The sequence below is a fragment of the Antedon mediterranea genome, chromosome 1 (genome assembly GCF_964355755.1).
Source record: "Antedon mediterranea chromosome 1, ecAntMedi1.1, whole genome shotgun sequence".
NCBI lineage: Eukaryota > Metazoa > Echinodermata > Crinoidea > Comatulida > Antedonidae > Antedon > Antedon mediterranea.
The window spans coordinates 29,527,723-29,549,784 of NC_092670.1; the positions used below are offsets into that span (position 1 = coordinate 29,527,723).

Here is a 22,062-nt window from a genome sequence, read left to right on the forward strand (position 1 = left end):
AACGTGAATCATATTGAAATCAGCATGGAAAAAATTAATATGCATGCGCACGATTTCTATTTGCTGATTGTGGTTATTGATTTATATTTTAAGCCTAATTTGATAATAGTTAACTTAAATATCCATTTAAAAATTAATGTGAAGATGATACTAATATAACATTATTAATTCTAATTATATTTTACAAATGAATATTTATTATTTATGTTGTTATTACGATTTCTATAAATATTTATGTTTTGTTCATTATTTATCGTATTGCTTAATAATAACAAATTATCTGAACTTTGTTGTAAGTTAGTTTTCATATATTTTAAAGAAGTATTCTATAACTATATAATGGCCTCAGTCTGATGAACGTATGGATATAATAGTTTTACTTTATAAAATTATTAACACAATATAAATGATGATGTGAAAGCTAATTATTAGTTTTTATTGTCTATATAACAAATGGCAAACAAAACGATCAATAATTTTTATAGGTGTATGTCAAGTAGCAATATTAAACCTTGTTATTCAATAATAACGTTATATTTGAAAGAAACTAATCAATTAAATTACCTAAAACTGCAAGAAAACAGAACATTAATCATGTTAGTACCTCTGGCAAGTTATGATAACGAGGAAAACATTCAAATGAATAAATAAGCTCCGCAGACTAAAAGTAACAACCAATTAGCAAAAACTTCAATGAAATCAGGTCTACATCAGACTACCTCTATTTAAAGATTAGTCTAAGCTTGTTTCACACTATACTAGTAGAACATAACGCAAGAAACTAACCGCAATTCAAGAGGGTTGACGAATGGCAAGTGATAATTCGAATAATCCACCGCTTGTGATTCGTCGAATAATACTGGGATGGAATCAAGCATTAGCTGCAATAACATTCGGAACAATTGCAAACTGGTAATTGCTGACAAAAGGTCACTACAACAAGGCCATATACATGGCTGCAGTCGCGTGCTCAAGTTAGTGTTTACCGACCAACCGACCGAACGACCAACCTACCGACATATGACTAAAAACGTTACTACTACTAATAGAGGACAGGGCATAGCCGGATACCGACATTTGTATGTATAGGATAGTTGGTCCCAGTGCATGATATTAAGTTACAGATGATTTTTATTTTTTATTCTCACTGGAAGTATCTAGATCAGGGCTCCGCTGTTATGTTTCAATTAAATATATGATTTGTTATCTCCAGTGAAAAAAATATTTTGTTGTTGAATATGCCGTGATTTCAATTTTCAAAAACATGATCGTCAGTCGATGGTTCGGGGTATCGATAAATCTTCGCGCGTCGTGTGTGGAAAACACTTTCTCAGCAAGTTTGCTTCATTAATAATGCATGGCGAAAGACTTCAAATCAAATCGGACCGCTAATATTTACACATTTTTACGCCATCGTTCATGGTTTCTTGGTTTTTTTTAAGGGGTTCCTGGGACACGCGGACGTGAGGTGTTGCAACACCATGTCCAGCCACGCGTGAAAATTGAAACAGTTTTTATGCTTCTCAACTTTGCCTAGAACATGATTTGTTGATATCTTAATCTAGGCTTACACTAAAGACTAACAATAAATTGAATTGTTTTTTTTATAATTATTTTAACTTACACTTTACACTTAAAAGTGTACAAAAAAGGTGAAAAACATCGTCGCATGTCAGATTTTAACGAATGTTAACGTTGATTTTTCCCCCTCTTTACCCCTTTCCTGTAAAATCGTTGAATCCGGTCAATTCAACAGAGTACTACCCAACTTCATAATATAGGTTTACTTTAATTGCTACTAATTATTGGTATATACAACATTTGAGAACAACGCACAAAACCACGCGAAATTCATTGGTCGAAGAGTATCCATGAATCCGTCTTCTATAGTCTATAGAACAGGGCTCAACTTGTGTTTAGTTGCTTTAATACGGACATTCATACGTTAAATGAATATTATCGTAAAAATAAATAAGTAGTCAATTGAAATATGTAAATGTCTAAAATGTATGATGTCGATTTATCAGCAGTGTAGATTGTCTTAATATAATAATTTCCTAACATTCTGATTTGAAAAAATATTAATAACATATCAAATATTTTTTGATTATATTTTCATAGAACGTCTCTATTAGAGGGGACACTTCCCCGTGAAACAATCAGGAGAAATAGTATGTTTTAACACTCAGGCAACCTCCATTCAATAGCCACCCTATGAAGGGACCACTTTGATAATATGGGTACTGTACACATTGTTAAGAATTACTGAAATAAATATAAATTTGTATATACAGTATTGTAGTCTTAAAGATGCAAATATGCCACAGTGGGAAACAAATTTTATTCCGTATCACTATGCTCTTTTTATAGAGATATCTCAATTTGAAACCGAAATATAATCTTTATCTTTGAGATTAAATAACATCGAATTTTAGAATCATGGCGATATCACTATTGATAGCACAACAATACAATGATTAGACTTGAAATGACATCTGATACTATATAATAACATTTATTTCAAGTAGACACATTGATCCAACTTCAATCTTGAAGATTTGATTAGAAAAAATGTGTCTGAAACTACCGCATATTACACGTAATAAATGTACACATCTGATATACCAATACAATTTATTAAGAAATAAATGTAGTATTTAACCTATGTAATGTATTATGCTGTTTAATACACGCATATCTTTATTAATATTATTATTTAAAATGATTCTAATGATCGTCGCTATGTAAACAAACAAAATAGAGGGCGACATTTACTTATATTATTTATTTATTTTAATTGATAATATTTTTAATTTAATAATTACTTTCAAAAGTCTCAGAAGTAATATAATGTTTTATTGATACTACTTATTATTTTCTAGACCCGCTATATATTTTGTACAAATATTTAAAGTATTTTGAAATAAAACTAAAGCAATGAGTGATCGTGTGAGAATTACCTTTTGACCCGAAACACTCCGGAGTTTGATGTTGGTACCTTTCACACCAAAACACCGGGGTGTCCCCGCAGTTCGCTCTCCGGAGAATGTTCAGCTGTTCAATCCCGCAGTTTTAAACTCCGGAGTTTCTTGATTTTACCTTTCACACCAAACAGCGGGGCGTCAACTCCGGAGTGTCTCCGGAGTTTTGCTTTTGGTGTGAAAGCGTCGTACCAATACCATACAGGCCTACACATACGTTTTAAAATTGCATTGTAAAATATTCTCTCGGATTCATACATATAGTGTGTTATTTTATAATCCAACTATAGGACATCAAACTATAACTTGCACCAAAGAAATATTTCGTAAATGAAGAAATACGAGCTATATAAACTTACAGGGTAAGAAATTATCCATTACTTTAAATCTATACAGGTTTTGGTGATGTGAATAATAAATATGGAGCTTTAGTTTCCACTACAGAGCGTCAGACATTCTACTTGTCTACACAGTTTTCGAGTAACAAGGCCATATAAATGGCTGCAGTCGCGTGCTCAAGTGTTTACCGACCAACCGATCGACCGCCCAACCGACCGACTGTAGAGAAGACTAAAAAGGTAATTCATGAATTCTATTAGTAATACATTTGTGAATTAGTACTATACTGTAATATAAAATCAAAGTTCATTTCTGTATAATTTATTGAAATACGCTGTTCTGATATTTTTCTAAATAGCTTTTATATCCACTTCCTAAAATTAATTCAATAATTTTTAAACGATCATTATAATATGATATGATATGATTTTAAAACAACCTCATCGGTTGAATACTTTCTTCAATTAGTTCATTTAGGATAGCGACTTAAAGCAACCTATGTTATTACAGCAAGTTAAATCACGTAGAAGTTATTTAATTTGAGTGTATAACATTGTGTAATAGTATTTTGTTACGTCACACAGGAAGTAAATAAATAATAATCTATATATAAATTATGGTTAATTCTGACATAGGCGAGCACAATGCAAACACTTCGGTACAAATCTCCGCCTTGGATACCTACCTTATCTATCTGAGATGTACCGCGAAACGTAGATTTGATAACATTAGTGTTCACATCGACGCTATTGTTCCATATTTCTATCTTAGGAAGATATTATGAAGAGTTTTTTAACAAAATTTATGATTTCAACATTAGATTTTCATCTCAATTTCAATTCTTCGCGGTCAAAGTAATTTCCGGGTTTAAGATAAGTTCACCTTGCAACAACCTGGTTTCAAATATTTTCTCTCTTTTATACACAAGGGAGCAGTTAAAATAATAGATTTGACCCTAAAGGTGACTGGAAACAGGCACTTTCCGTCAATCAATACAGTGTCCCTTTGGAAGACGAAAAAAAAATCAGATAGTAGGACTGGAGCTTAAGTTGGCCATAGTCATAGCCATTTCAGTTTTTTGTTTATTTTAAAACATACCGCGCGCGTGTGTGAAGGTACAGTAGTTAAATAATAGAAATTATACTGCAAATTAATAAAGATCAAATTAAATATACGCCATAAAGAATCAGAATATATTTTGAGGAATAGTATTACAAAATTACATAGAGAGATTTGATGATAAGACATTTTTCGAGTGAAATCTGGATAGCTGAGTTTTATTGAGTAAGCTTGCAGGAATAACTGTAGGCTATCTTCCTGTGTCCTGTTAGGACCGAGATGTCTGCCCATGTTGCAAGCCGTAATGTCTTCTTTCTTGGGCCCACTCTGTCACGGCAGTTAGTTTCAAAAGATGATTAAATTAAATAATGTATTAATAATTATTAGGATGGTATTCATTTGAATAAACGCCTCTCCAATAAAACATCACTTTGAATAATAACCCCCCCCCCCCACCCAACTATCTAATAAACGTCCATCCACATATTTATAACAACACAATTATACTATTTGTAGTAGAATTTACCGCACTGTTATCTACAATTTACCAAAGCATTTGTTATTCTTTTTACCACTTTTCATATCTATTTGAGGATTTCATTTGATTATAAATGTTACCATATTATTATTATTATTAAAACTAACAAATTTAACATATATCCCTCGAATAAGCACCTCCCTCAAATGAACTCCGCCTCCCCAAAGGGCCCTACCAAACAATAAAAACTATACTTTAAAATGTTATTAATCATCTAAAACACTGTGAAACAAAGTAGTTTAGTTTTACGAATGTCAAGCATTTTCAATAATGGTAACCGACAGAAAACGTATAAGGAGAACATTATCATTCCGAGAACCATCGTCTACACTTCCTAGAGGGGGAGCGAGCGAAGCGAGCTCCCCCTCTAGTATTATCAATTTTTAATCTTCAAGTAGTATCAGAATATGTTTTTTAATCAATGTATGTTACCATCTTACGAAGAAGAGATTTGGGTAATGACAAAAATACTTATGCAACATAAATTTAAAATAATACAAAGGAACATGGACACATTGCACAGAAAAATAGCGGATTAGAGAGCCAACAAGTAAAAATAAATAATTGGAGATGGGCAGGACACCTCGCAAGAACGAACGGCAGTGGATTGATAACATAACACAACAGGCATACAAGGAAGACAACAAATCAGGTGTAGATATGAGATTGTAGCCTTTTGCCATATCCTGCATAAAATCTGTACATAACAGAAAAGGATAGGTTTATCTTAGAGTGGCCCTCGCTATGTATTGGGCTAATAATGACTGAAATGATGCTCATGATATTAGTAATGATCATAATAAATTATTTAATAAAATGTTGTTGACCATTTTCATCTTCATTATCGGGTAATGTGCGATGAAGGTTATTAATGGTAAATAAGTACGTTATGGAAGTTGTTTGTCATAAATACCACTTATGGCTTTATCTTACATTGGTCTCGATTTTAATTACTATGATGTATTATTGGCTTGTCTATGCTAACAATCGAGAGTCGTTTTAAAATGTCTTTGTATCAAGCGAATAACACTTGAACTACCTTCGAGTAACCTACCGTATTTAATTACTGTAGGCGAATCCTTGGAAAGTAAGCAGAATATTGCAGTGGTTAATAATATAGGGTCATGAATATCCATTATCATTACTACTGACAAAGAATATTGACTACATCGGGATTTGGTTTGATAATAATCAATAGAGGGCAGGCTATATCCGGTTCAATTTCAGAAAATAATTTCAGGGCACGATTTTGACCACCAGTTTGCAACTCAAGCCAAATTACAGTGATTGTACACCAGCAACACTGGTTGATTCTGACGAGGAGATGCTTAGAGGGTTAGGGTCACGAAATCAGAGCACTTCATTATTGTAATTATTTATTGAGAGTTTGGTATTTCTAAAATGAAAATTTATATAATACACACTCGGAAATTACTATATAGAACGTATATTATTTCGTTTCGTGATTATTTTAGCAATGTGTATTTCTAGATTAAACCACTGTGCTTGCTTAATGCTGCTAACCAATTAACGCCGTGCAAGTATCGATTCAATTTTAGTCTTAAAATTGTCAATTCTATCAACACTTTCTATACAAGAACGGTTCTTTGCTAAAAATAAGCATAGTGTGATTGTTTTATTGAGTGAGAAAGACGTCTTTGTTAACCCAAAATCTATAGGTTAAACAGTGATTCGTTTCAATTTACAACTCTAGCTGTTTAAATACTGTAAACAACATAACTGGTGCGTCAAACAAATTAATCATGTGTTGTTACAAAGGCTAATGTCATCACATTTCATTAACAGTATTGTAATCATTTAAAAACTGGAAAGTAAGCGTTTCCCAGGATTGCTTGCAGCCGCTAAAAGTACAACTAAATTCATAATAGACTATTTATTTAATTAAATAATCCACAATTTACGTGATTAAGGTGGTTAGAAAAAAAATGACATTTAAAAGAAAAAAAAAACCAAAAACACGAGTATGTTAAAAACATATGAAGCCAATGTTGACGCAATTTAGTTTAGATTAGATGCTTAAGAAGTTCTTCAAGTCAAGGTCTAAGTTGTTCATTAGATGTGGACTATTAAAAAAGGAAATTGTTTGACAAAATACCTATTGTGGTGTAATAAACCCCAGTTAATACAGCGATAGTGCACTTAAATGGTTTTATTTCAGGACCTTGCTGATGTAATCATTAATTATGACATGGATAAAACATAATGCATATAAGTTCAATATTGATTGTATAAAATAGAATGTACCGTATTTTCAAATAAGTGGATTGTAATAAATTCATATACTGTTGTAAGATACATATACGTATAAAAACTGCTAATATAACCACGCCTAATTACAGCGCGTACATTAAAGTTATTAATTAACACGTACACCTATCAGAATTAGGATTCACGTAGTGAATATTGCTGTTTTTTAAAAATGCCTCTCTATTTACAAAAAAAGATTTTGCTGTGTAATTTGAACTATAAGAAAGTGCTTATGTTCAAACACAAATAAAATCCCAAAAATTATGAAACATAGGGGAAACTATAGATCGATAATTATTGGAATATTATGATCAATATAAGTTTTTACCCCGCACCTGGCCTTTAAAGCTCAGGTACAGGCATGAATTTTAAATATAAAAATATAACATTTGGTTAATTGTACATAAATCAAATATTTGTAACAGAAATCAAGACGAAAAACCATGAATTTCCCCTAATATGGTCAAATACAAAATTTGGCAAAATTCTTTCAAAAAAACCAGGAAGACTTTTTTTCAGTAGTTAGGTAGTTAACATAAAGTAATAACATGTCTGGTGACTCCCTAGAAGGTGAAAAAAGATGGTGGATATACAGTGGATAATTTTTGCTATAGCATGAAAATAACATTCTGAAGTTGAATAAAAATACCAGAAATGTAAAATTCAAGTTATATTACCTATATTTAGTCATCTGATAACATTTTTTACCACACCGTTTATTTTTCATAGCTTTTTAAAATGCCTCTCTATTTTCAAAATTTGTGTACAAAAGAATAGAGATTTTACTGTGTAATTTGAACTATCCCCCCACTGATATGAAAGTGCTAATTTTCAACAAGCTCCTGTAACACAAATAAAATCCCAAAAATTATGAAACATAGGAGAAACTATAAATCGATAATTATTGGAATGTATGATCAATAGAAATTTTTTGCCCGCACCAGTGGCCGTATTCACCAATCACACTTAAGTGAGATATTTCCCTTAAATCCTAAGGATTTCCCTTAAATCAAGAAAATATTAAGGGTTTCACTTAAGTGGTATTCACAAAGGGTTTAAGGTTAAGGGAAACCCTTAACTTGGTCTATTTTTCCCTTAACTTTTAAGGGACCTCAGAGGTCCCTTAAAAGTTCCCTTAACTCTATTCGTACCTTGGTTTTGCTGACGATTCTGCAAGTGCGAGTACTATGCCTACTTATAGATGGCCCCAGTCTAGGCTAGGTAGAGATGCTAGGCCCCCTGTTGGTCTGCCCACTAACCAGCCTAGGATTCATGTTTGGTTTGAGTAGCATCTAGACCTTTTTTTGCTGATCCCCACCCATACAAATTAGTCTATGCCTATATATTGATTTATTTGTTTTGTTTTGACTGCCATTATTTTTGTGGAAGATGGCTTCCCATTTCGTTGTAATAGAAATTAGCCCCATTCTAGTAGGCTAGGTAGAGATGCTAGGCCCCCTGTTGGTCTGCCCAGTAACCAGCCTAGGATGCATATGCCTCAATACAGACAGGTTTAGGCCTACACAGAATGTTGGTTTGTTAGTAGCATCTAGGCTAGACCTATTTTTCTTGATCCTCATACAAATTAGTCTAGGTTTAATATTCATTTACTTGTTTTTGTTTTGACTGCCATCGTCACGTCTATACATTTTTCTCTTCATCCTCCCCGTCCCCCCAACCCCTTACTCTTTTTTTAAATATGCAAATTAGTTTTGGAGAGGAAAGTGATTGGACCATAGGGGAATTAAATCCTCTGTGATTGGACAATGGGACAACTCATGAATATTTATGATTATTTTTACCCTTAAATTAAGTGTTTCCCTTAGGTAAGTGAATCCCTTAACTCATTTGTGAATACCCCTTAAGTGTTTCCCTTTGTTAAGGGAATTCTTAAATTTTAAGGGTAAGTATTTCCCTTAGCCTAAGTGAGATTGGTGAATACGGCCACTGGCCTTTAAGTCTACCGCTAACTTAAAAATCAATTGAGGACTAACGTACAGGTAATACAAACTTAACAACTGACGTAAAATTCAGTAACCACTAATGTAATTAAATAATATTGTAAAATCAAAATGTTAGATTGATTTGTATTGCACTTTGTGATTTCATTCCATTATATATTATTTTATCCATCCGTCAATGAAATTCAACAACTTTTATTACGGATACACATCTCAAAACTGAGATGAATATATCTGGTAAAAAATACACTGTCTTAAAAATTGTAAAATAGATTGGGTTTGATTGATTAAATTCATATGATTTATTATTTATGGTACGGTATTGCAAAGCATCGTTTCTTAAGAATTTGCCGTTTCATAATAAGAAAATATTGTAAAGTATGAAGTAATTACTATTTAGTTAGATGATATTTCTTGAATAAGTTACGATACGCAGTGAAATGATTACAATATTTTGTGTTTTCCTCCAGGCTATAGTATTTTAAATTGTCAAATTTTCTTTTATGCGGTAAAAATCAAACAATTGCTTCTTCCCTAAAATATTAAATTATATTTTGTGAGAAAATATATGAAAATATATTACGGGATCTCAAGTGTATGACACATTCCTTTAGAAAACATGAGATGAATATATCTGGTAAAAATGCACTGTCTTAAAAATTGTAAAATATATTGGGTTTGAGTTATTAAAATTAATTTGTTTGCTCTAATTTGCTATTGCTATAATTGGTAAATAAAGGAAGAATAACAATATGATAATGTACATCATTTCCGTTAAGGGTCATGTAACAACAAAATACGACTTTAACATTCTTTATTTTTACTAAAACAAAAACTAAATGAATAAATCTTAAGATGTATAGCTGTTTATGGTGTACTCTTTCATTGATTTTGACATCGGCATTACATTTTCTTTCACGTTCTTTAAGAGTTTGGGCGGAGAGAGTATAGTGTTTGATATTGACACGAAATCCAGCAGAAGACGATCGATGAAATTTGACATTCAAAACGTATGTTATTGCCATAATAAATCTTCGTTTTGAAAATAGCATGTACAATGTGCAGTAAATTGGTATTTAGGACGGCTATAAATGGCCTGCTTTAATCCATTTTGTTTAAAGAAGGTGTGATTTTTTAATGATAATGTCATTTTACAAGACAAGCATCGGAAAATGTTACCCTATATGTAAACTAGTTATTTTGAAATAAAATTAGTTTGAACCCCATGCGTCAAACTAAATACAAAATATGTTTTCCTTTCTAGTAAAAAACAGAAAAACAATCTTTTACAAAGAAATGAAGAAATCCCATATCCTAAGGTGAGCGTGCCTAAAAGAAAAAAAAGTGTAGTATTATCTTATGGTTCCCGCTAAACATACGGACTTTTGCGGTACTGAATGAACATCCGTAAGTATTATCAAATATTGGCTGTATTTGCAATTCAGCAGGTGTCTTTATATATATGTCATAAGTAACAGATCACCGTTTATATGTGTACCTAATACATAAACTGCGTAGGCACAGAGTGATATTATCAATGTTTGGATTCAGTAATTTAACGCTTAATTAAAATCAAATCACTATTCTGTCAATAATATTATTGATCCATCACCGTAAGTCATGTACATACCAGCAAAACTGAACCAAGTGAACGATCGATATGTGGTTTAGCGGAAAGCCAATCACACGGAAGGTGTTTATAAGTTGGATGCAAATAGAATAAAGGTGGTTGATAAGTAGGCCTACACTAATTACTGTCACCGATCCTATTAGGCTAACACGTGAGCTATGGCAGTAAAAAACTAAGATCATTTCCGGATTTGATGATAGCTTAATCATCGTTGTTGATTGAATAGAATGCAAAATAGTACGTGCATTTTAGTGCATCGACCATAACGTGAACTACGGCGATGTTTTTCATCAAGCGGGATTCCCCAGATGTGATTTGGTGCAAGTAACAGTTGACCAACGAAAGCGAAAGTTAGGAAGATCCATCGCTTGTGATTGGTCAGTTTCAGTTTCATCTTTCACCTCATAAATTAATTGTGTCATTCCCCTCATAAACATTCATTATATGTATAATATTGTATGAGTCAATACAGTAGTAACATTTCTGACAAATTCGATAGAAACGCGTTAAATGTTTGAACAAATCTGCTAGTTATAATTACGTCACAATTATTAGTGCAGTCGTCAAATTGATAAATTGTTACTACAACTTAATTTTCCAAGCAGACACGAATACATCTAATCAAATGGATACTCAACTTTGGAAGCACAAGAGTATGAATAATCGTTAACAATAAACTTTAACCAATGTAGATTTCAATTTCATATCATTGCGCAATTTATATTAAACAAGGCCATATACATGGCGGCTGCAGTCGCGTGTCCAAGTTGGTGTTTACCGACCAACCGACCGAGATTGTGAGCTGTAGAGTCGTGTTGCAAGCACGCGACTAAAAATTGGTTGGTTGTGCAATAAAATTCATGTAAAAAATGGCCGAAAAATGTATTTCAAATACCTAAGCGACAGTTGTTGAAATGTAAATCCGTGTCATTTATTATATATCAATGTTTGAACAGGTTAATACTAGCAGTGTACACCATACAATGCATTTGATGTATATAGTTATGTATAAAAGCACAGTTACATGTGTAAACAAGTTTGTAGTTTTATTTAATATACAATTGGTTTTGTAAATAGAAGATTTAACAAAAAAGGAATGTTAAGAAGTAGTATCATAACATAACAAAATATGGAATTGTTTAATAACCGGAACTCCTTCTTGTTGTTTTCATGTAAAGGAATGAACTGGACAAAACCCGCAACTGGCTTATCTACACCATTAAATAATGAGATGTAGAATTTAATTCGGATCGTAATATCAATGAACTTTTGTTAGTTACACATTGGGGCTTTATACAGTGATGAAATAAACTAATAACAAACTAATAATAGTATGTCATTTAGGGCATTGACTAAAGCAATTCTCATGAGTAGCATAACGTATGCTCTAAGATGTTTATTGTTGTCTCGTTAATGAGTTTACTGTACTACAACATAATATAAAGAAATGTTTAGTTGAATTGGGATTCTCAACAATCAACTTATAAACATTTATAGAATACTGTACTTCAGTGTTTGACGTCAACAGCTAGATCAAGCATCATATGTGAGTCGTTGAATAGAACAATTTAATAGCACTTTTATGTCACATCCAACATATTTAGCAATGCCACGTGATACGATATCAGTACAGAAGAATTCAGTACAGTTACTTCATAGTAAAATATCTAACAAAACAAAAGTATATAACATAAATAAACGCTAAATTTGATTATCAGAACGATTGAAATACGAATGATTGACTAACCAGATAGAACTTGTGACCTTTGTAAGTAGCATCAATTAACCTATACTAGAAATTAAAAAAATCAATTAATACTACTACTACTACTACTAATAATGAAAATTTGTAAAGCGCAACCATCCGTCTAAAAAAAAGACGCTCACTGCGCTACTGACAACAAAGAACATGAAAAAAGTTACAAATCTTAAAGACTACATACATAACAAATACGCTACAAGTTTTCTGGATAAGACATACTACTAGAACAATATTTTGAACTATACATATATTTAACTTACATTTATCTACATACCGATTTAAAATAAACGTATTTATTATTATAAATAAATAAATACATACAAAACCCGCTTTAAAAAAAATTGGAATTGATTGAAATAAAGTGCTGTGCTATAAACATAGAGTCGGTTGTGCGGAAACTCGCTTAGGATAGGTCTGTATCACCCACTAACGTAACTAACATCAACCGCTAATATATCAACAAGCAATCACTAATGTAACATTAACCACTAATTAAAAAAAATCACTAACGTAACCATCCATTTACCACTAACGTAACAAACTTCATTAACCACTAACGTAACAAAATTTTACCACTAACGTAACAACAGTAGAAAATGTTGAGATTTATTATTATTATTATTTTCGAACCACGGATCAGTTAACCTTATTCACAAAAATCTAAACACTTTTCCAAAAAGCTGATTCTGCAATAGTACAATTAAATAACACCATGAAATCATTTTTCGTTTATTGGAATTAATAATAAATGTGTTACGTAATTTACAAATCAAATGGCAAGGATACAATCAGATGTACTTTAATGTGTTTTTATAAAATAATGTAATTTAAAACATTGAACAAAAATTACCAGCATAAAGCTGGCCCACACACAACATACAATCACGCAATCCATGTTAAAATCTGACATTTCACACAGACGCTTTAACAAATCTGAAATAATCCATATACAACTAAAAAGACCCATGTCATTGACGTATTACCTACTGGCTAATGAAACCGTGTCGGACTACTATTTCAGGATAGCAATTACTATAAAATGTTTTCCATAAAATGTTTTTTAAGTGTTTGGTCATTATTTCCTAAACAAGTGTCAACGTGGTATATTTCCAATTAATACTAATATGAAGAATCTGACACTATAGCTAATACCGTTCCGTGAAATATCCATACTCACGAATAAGATGCTAACAATAAAAACTTCATGATATTATATTCGGAAGTTTAAAATATATTTTGTATAATTGGATCTAATGGCTTGTCAGTTTATTAACACGATGGATATTTTAATCCACTTAGGCTTAACCGTTGATATTCAAAATTATTTTGCTGTATAGAACTGAATAATATAAAAACACGGGGAAATTGGATAAAAATTAATGTTTTTAGAAAGTGTTAAATAAATTATTATAATCAAATCTGACCTACATTGTGGGTAAGGATATGTATGTTAGACTGAGCTGGAAATATCAGTAAGGGGGATGAATCTGAAACCTCCTACAAGACAAGAGACTACATTTTAATAACAATAGTTTAATGTTCACTGAAGCTAGCGTGTTTTTTAAAACCAACTTTTAGTCTATAGTGTTCTTTATTTTTTAAACAAATGTCTTGTATCAATACTATTATTAGGCCTACTTTATACATAATTCTATGTTATGTATTAGATTTCCCTTCGTCCACTCATACATTTAATACTGTATCTATTAGTTTAGGAATAGGCATTAAAGAAACATTAATCAAATCTAACTCTGATTTTCAATTAATATCAGCAAATCGTACTGTATATCAGGGAAATGTACTCTAACTCTTATCTGATTATTATATGTAAACCTAATCAGGGTTTGCGACTATAATTATGAATAATGATTTATTTTAGGTTATTATACTAATATTTAGATTAGACCTACCGAAATTAAACAAAGAATGAAAAAGTGAAAGTACAACAATAAGATATAGCAATTAACATTTTAAAAGAAAGTAATTTATGTCTTTCCCAAACATACAGAGTATGTTATAAACTAAATGTATACGCAACATATAACTATCTCATAAAACAAAATTTATATTATTTTTTAAACGCAAGATACTGAGATGCCGTGCGTGTTACTAATACAGTGAGCACGCTATTGTATAATATTATTTACGTCTTAAAACGAAAAGTAAAATCACAAGGAACCTTGGAAGCCGATTAATAATAATATCTTTCATATTTAAAATCAAACAGTGCTTTGATTTAATAATATTAACAATGATACCATATTAGTACAGAACGAAGACAGACTAATAATAAAGAATTGATGAATACAAGTTTGAATGTCAAATGCATCACTCCATTTAAAATTATGTTATTCCTTTCCTTTACAATCCGCATTAAACATTTTCATTTATGCAACAAAAATACTATTCTTTGAAAATGAAACTTATTCTGATAAGAATATGTAATAATAGTTAAACTAATTCAAGTACTACAAAAATATCTACAAATATCTTACCTCTTAAGTTTTGTTTATTGTCACTTCGGTCTGAGTCTAAGATTTGCTTATTCGAATTAATACCAGTCGCCGGTTTTATATACTTCAAGATTGAGGGCGATATGTTTCCTGTTCCGTTATTTGATCCAAGACACGTCGCTATTTGTTATTCCCACGTAATTTATACGCTACGCATTTAACTTTTATTTGTGTTTTCTAAAAAAAGATGTTGTTGCTATAATAATTATTTCTACAAACAAATACGCCCAGAAACTCAACCGATACAAATTGATAGACATTCTATCATTGTGGCAGGTGTACTCAGCACTATTATTCTATTTTATATTAATACGTTGAATGTAGGATAAAAGTTATTGGACGAAAAGTAGTCATTATTTAGTAATTTATTGAGTATCAAATATTAGATTAAATTTATATTGCTTTTCGTCTGTTATGATTATTTATAAATAATTCAAAATTCATCATTAAAATCAAACAGCAACATGTTCAACAGTTTACAGATATATTGATTAAGTTTAATTTCTTCTTAATTAATTACAGCTGGTATGTAGACCTATGAGGGCGTAAACTTACTTCGGTTTTCTCTCTATGTTTGTAATGCAAATCAAGTGGGTAACTAAGTAGGGTGAAACACCTTTCGCACCTCCCACACCAAGAGCACCATCTACGTACCCGAATTAAATGTTTCGTCATTTTAAATCGAAGCATAAATATTTAAAATGTGATTACATCGTAGGAAGCCAGTTTTAAATGTTTCAAAAGACTGCAAAATAGTATAGGCAAATAATAGTGATATGAGGATCCATCCGAGGGATATCCATCGTTTTACAGCTTCGAACATGATTTTAAAAGCGTACTTAACGTACTTAACCCTCAGATGTTTAACCTAACACCTAGATAATCAACCTATCCCCTAAATAATCATTGCAAATTAAAGGAGTTTTTATATTATTTAGGAATAGCTCTCTAGAGGAATGTTATTTTTTATTACGATACATACTTTTTAAATTATATCATTAATTGCATAAAACACATAAATGAATCGTATAAGAATCCAAAAAACCTACCAATCGATTAACCAACATTTAACTTGCATACAAAATGCTATTAATTTCTCAAACTCTTGATTCTTTACTCTTTGATAATTAAACAAAGACAAACCGTTTCCTAATGAAAAATGTTGCTCTGCCATTTTCCGGAAGCTGATGTCACTGTTGCTTAAATAGAACGGGTTCTTGATTTATTGTAATTTTTGCAATTTCCCTTTTAAAATAAGTGTCTTTTCAATGACTGAAAATTAGTTTTTCTAAGTAAAGCACTTTGTGTTTATTGTTTTGATATTGTTAATTTTTGAATCATTAATACGCATCACAGCTATATTGATTTCCTGATACTTCCGTCAAAATGTCAATAAACTTAGCCTATTATATTACTAATTATCATGGGGCAAATATACATCCATACTCATTCCTACATGGTAGAAATTCCTTCTTACTTCATGACTAGGCGGGAAAATGTCAAACAATAGTAGTTTAATTGTACTCTTCTTGGTAGATTTATACATAAATACAAATGTAAATGATTAGCAAACGTTAGGTTATTGCCAGGAATAAGAAAATATATGCCTACTGAATTATTACAAACACATGGTGTTTTAATTTTCAATAATTTACGTTTGATATTTTCAAGATTCTATTAAACATCATGACCTGAAAACTACGTATGCATTTCTAATCTCACTTAATCCAATCCTTTCAAGAGTGCTAGACACCTTACTTTACTTTCTACTACGCATCTAATTGATTTTTAAACCCTTCTCGTCGTGCGTTATTTCTTTGGTAAACCGCATTGCCAAAACTACTTCAAATTCAATTCCTGGCAATAACCTAACTTTTACTATAATCATCTACATTTTTGTGCATCAAAACGTTTGAATTTTAAGGATGCGCTGTCAATCATTATTTATAAAGATTGACTCAATAGTTTAATATACCTGATATTATTGCTATGTATAGATCATGTAGACGAAGGTGATAATTATTATAATGTTTGCTCTTTGAAAACAAATAATGTAGAAGAATCTTTTCAAATTGCTGGTCCATTTTAGAATTGTAATATTTAGGCTAAATTTTTAAAATAATCTTTATGGGTTGTACTGAAAACCGATGGTGTTTCAAATGTTTATATTATGGCATACTTTCTATTTTAATTTATATTTTCTAAGATGAAGCTATAATAAGTTGTTGTTTTCAGGGCGTTTGTCCAAAGTGAGTGACAATATTTTTTAAGTGTAATCGGAACTCTGATTTTCCGTCTATCGGCTTGACAAATAAACATTAAACACTTTTTTGCTGGAACTTTAGGCCTATTTTCCGCAATCGTAGTAAAGACAATTAATGCAAACCCGATACAGAATCCAATAGTAAAATGATTTGCATTGTACCGACCTTTCTCAAAAACATAATAAACATTTAATTTATAGATTATTCATACCATTACCATCATTACATCAGCACGTGATTCTCGCTACTGTATGTAGCTTCCGACACAGTATCATAGGAACATTCTGTAATACAGCATCACATGTGTTGCACATATATCAGCTAGTATCATAGAACATGGTAAGCTAACTCTTAAAGTGGTTAGTGGAGCTCCATCCAGAACATTTCTATTTTTAATACATTTCAGGCTGTTATTTAAAAATATCATCCTTCATAAAAAAAAATTGTTTTAAATGTGTACGATTTTCTTGAAAATGACGTCTTTTCGCGATTTGGGGGGATACCTTGTAATTTCCTATTCTTTTACATGCAAAAGAGGAGTATATTTGAATAATCCTAACACATTTCTTCAGCAAAAAAAATCTTTTTTTCTAGATCTTTCTATTTCTGGTTATATTATTATTATTTTATATTGAGTATACATTACCCAATTTTAGTTATTGCTTGTTAGGGTCAATTGGGCTTTTTAATATGCTACCTGTAAGGAGTATGACCACGTTAAATCTTTCACTGGCATGGCGATCTGTTCTTGTCGTGATGTTGTTTCTGATGTGTGAAAAGTATATTTAAACACTCTGGATGTGACTCTATCATGTTTTCACTGTGTAATTATAAGACTATTACTAAAATGTTAAATTTAACGAAATCTGAGAAGGACGTGGCTAAATATTCAATAAAGCTAGGCCTACTATGTATTACTGATGCTGCTTGGCCTATCTAGGCTGATATTAACCTTACAGCATTGGAGTTTGTTCTGGCACCCAGCCCCGGACTACCCATGCGGCTCTCAGGAAACCACAAGGTTTGTATGAACAATTATTAGTTTAAAAAAGTATTACAAATGAAAAATAGCATGAAATATATAATTTACTCATGATTTGTTTGTAAATAAAATACAGTGTAAGTCATAAAAATACAATTAAAAGGTAGCTCCGGGTATAAGGTTGTTTATAATAAACAGTTGCAACAACATTAATACATTTTTCATCAGCGGTATATCAAAAGCCCTTTGGAACTTCTGCATTACCACTGACGAAGGTGGGTTATTATCAATGGTGTTTATATTTGAGGCCTATAATAATCTATACAAAATGTTCCCCTTTAACCATTGTAACGTACGGTCAACATAATGTAGAAAGTTAGACGATTTTCGATAAATTGCTGCTGATCTTCATTATGAATATTAATATATACTAAAATATATATAAACATAGAAGTTGAGATTGATCAAGTAGGTAAATAAACATCATCGATCAATTATAAACATTAATAACTGTTTTGAAACTGAAAGTAGGTCAAGTCTGACGTTTAAATAACTACTGTTAACATACTAAAACACCCTATTCATATCCATCGATCAAATGTATCAGGTATTGGAATAAATAAAGTAGTTGTCACCAAACTGTCGGCTTACTTTTGTGCACCTTGTCTTTTAGGGCGATATGTAAAAAATGCACGCGTTTACATGTTTGGAGCCAGACGATATAATTGACTGTTTTAGTGAAACATAACACAGTGCCCGGATGTCAAAGCGTTTTAAATTGTATAGTGATCGATGTTCTTTCAATGCTTCAAGCTCAATTTCTTCTAATTTGAAGACATATTTCTTTCTTTTGAACATTATCAATACCAAATCTCCTTCTATTTAAGCTATAAAACGTGGATTTATTTGAATTATTTATTTTTGCAGCACCATTGTTTACTAACAATACCATGGTCGATCTGACATAGAGAGTACTACTAGCCCTCAGTAGCCCTATAACGCCATTGAGCCCCAATCATATTTCATACAAACATCTTTAGACTGAATGTGTTCACTTTACAATAGATCTGGAACTATGGAAACGGATCTATACAATAATAAGAAAGAAAGGTTGGTAAGATGTTTTGCTACTGTGACGTGATTTACTGTAAAATCTTTATATTACATGTATATGTCAATAAAACTGGGAATATGAAGTTAAAAAACATGTTTAGGCCTACGTTACTAGCAAACTAAAATATGAACATAAAGCCAATGAATGAAATTAAAGCGAGTTCCTCCTACACTGGTGACATCACTAAATATTATTTAATGGATACTACGTCTCGATGCTCCAAGAAACACAACCTTTAGGAAAACAAAAGTTAAGTAGCAAAACCAAACCTAATTTGTGTAAATTCTATGGCCGTGTTTCCGCAGCCAAAAATTAACTAATAATTAACCCGATGGTGGAAAAATGGTTCAACCGATTCTGCTCGAGAAAAATTAAGCGATAATTATCTAATTCAAATCAAATAATTATCGGATAAATGTGATAAGTTTTAACCTTTGACATGAAGGACCAAACGTTGCGTTGTAATTAGGCACTTGGTTTTTCGGTAATGACTAGACATGCGCACTTTAATTTTGTATTCATTATTATTATTAATAAAAATTATTTTGAAAAATGTATGGCTGTGAAACACACCGTACTTATAATATGCATAACACTGTTGTGCAAAATAGTGATAATTTCCACTAAATCACGATTATTGATTAAAAGCTGTTTTATTGAAAAGCAGTATATTTATTGTGTATTTTATTTCAGCTTCCTATGGTTAAAGTAATTCTAGACACACTACTCAGGGTATAATGATTTATAATCTATCGAAACAGCTAGAAGAAATTATTTCCCAATAATAGAATAGCGATTAGAGTATTTTATGGGAAAGTGTTTACATCCGTCTATAAATAATTGCCGCAAAGATGAATTCATAAACTACTATTTCAAAAAATGACATCAATTCAGTTTGTCAGTCTGAATTAACTTTTGATTTGATAATATTATTCAGTCATTACTGCGAATTGTATTTTGAAACTTATCTAAATTGGTGATTTGGCACCTGTATTTAAACGGATAGAGTAGAGAATCGTTTCGAAGTAATTGTAGCCAGAAGCGGGGTTTTATTATTAGCAAAACAATAGATTTATATACGTTTGACGATCACGAATATAATGTTTATTTATAGACTTCATCTTATTGTAAGAAGACGCGGTAGAGGAGAAAAGGAGCAACTTGAGTGGATTTGAGTGCCCTTTTGTTTATCTAGAGTTTATTGAAATTTGATGAGCTGAGCAAGTTAATTTAATCCATTGTAGATACTAATTATTTCACTGTCAATCTTGAAACATGGCAGTGGAGATGCAAGGTTTAAAAGACAAAACGGAGTTACATCGATACTCAATACAACGTTCAACTGAATTGCAAAATAAATTAATATTGAATGCATCTAACAGGTCCCTAATAATCGTTAGTTATCAATAAAAGGTAACAAAATGTGTATTACATTGTTGATTAGAACAATATCGAGCATATCATTATTAATGTAAGACTTGGTCTTTGATTAAAGTTTGAAAGCAACAAGTGAAACTCGAGTTCTAACAAGGAATATGTGTGGATTTTTGAGAAAATATGCAAAATTGTCATCCCAGATGAGAATTGAACTTTATTTATAGTAATTTATAAATAAACGATTAAATTAAATCGTAGACTATAAAATCGGTGACTCCATATAAAGGTCTCAATTAATTGTTGCTGTTTACACCGATATTAATAATATCATGGAGGTATAAAAAAGATATATACCTCCATGATAATATTTACCTATATGTTACTTTTGTTTAACGCTGATAGATTTTTGTAACATCAATATATTAGAAACATACTTATATCGTAATTATTGTTAACTTACCGTATTTATTCGAGAAAAGGCGTTTATTCGAATGAGGTTTTCGGGTGTAATATGGTAACATGTATATTTAAACAAATACCCCCTAGATATTTACAAATACAACACGATTAATATTGAGAAAGTGATAAAATAAAGTACAAAATCAAAATGCTTGGTAAATTGTAGATAACAACAAAATCAACAGCAGCAGTAACAGCAGCAGCAACAGCAGCAGCAACAACAGCATCAACAGCAGCAGCAACAACAGCAGCAACAACAGAATCAACAGCAGCAGTAACAACACCAACAACAGCAGCAACATCAGCAGCAACAACAGCAGCAACAGCAGCAGTAACAACAACACCAACAACAACAGCAGCAACAACAGCAGCAACAACAGCAGTAACAACACCAACAACAGCAGCAACATCAGCAGCAACAACAGCAGCAGTAACAACACCAACAACAGCAGCAACATCAGCAGCAACAACAGCAGCAACAGCAGCAGTAACAACAACACCAACAACAACAGCAGCAACAACAGCAACAGCAACAACAACAGCTGCTGCAACAACAACAATAATAATAATAACGAGGAAGATTCCACAAACAATATAGTTATCATTATTTTATTGATGAGTAAAATGTTACTATACTGTCAAAAGGTGAGATTCTGAAAACTGACAGCCGCCTTTATAGCTAAGTACATAATTTACCAACTTTTCATCATTTAGATGAGTGACCAAGTAAAATTGACCGAGACGAATAAAAGCAGGCCCATACAGATAAACAGATCAGATTAATAAATGTTTCGAAGAATTGACCTAATGGTAAA

At 31.5% G+C, this 22,062-nt stretch overlaps 2 long non-coding RNA genes across 3 annotated transcripts in view; both read right to left on the reverse strand.

Annotated features, from left to right (window-relative positions):
* LOC140063635 (uncharacterized) overlaps window positions 1-15,072 on the reverse strand; it is a 45,184-nt gene extending 30,112 nt beyond the window's left edge. Inside the window, exon 1 of the long non-coding RNA XR_011847648.1 lies at window positions 15,034-15,072. This is a non-coding gene — a long non-coding RNA (uncharacterized lncRNA). The remainder of the gene's footprint in view (window positions 1-15,033) is intronic.
* LOC140063636 (uncharacterized) overlaps window positions 1-22,062 on the reverse strand; it is a 478,535-nt gene that overhangs the window by 273,957 nt on the left and 182,516 nt on the right. The gene's annotated exons all lie outside the window — the stretch shown is intronic.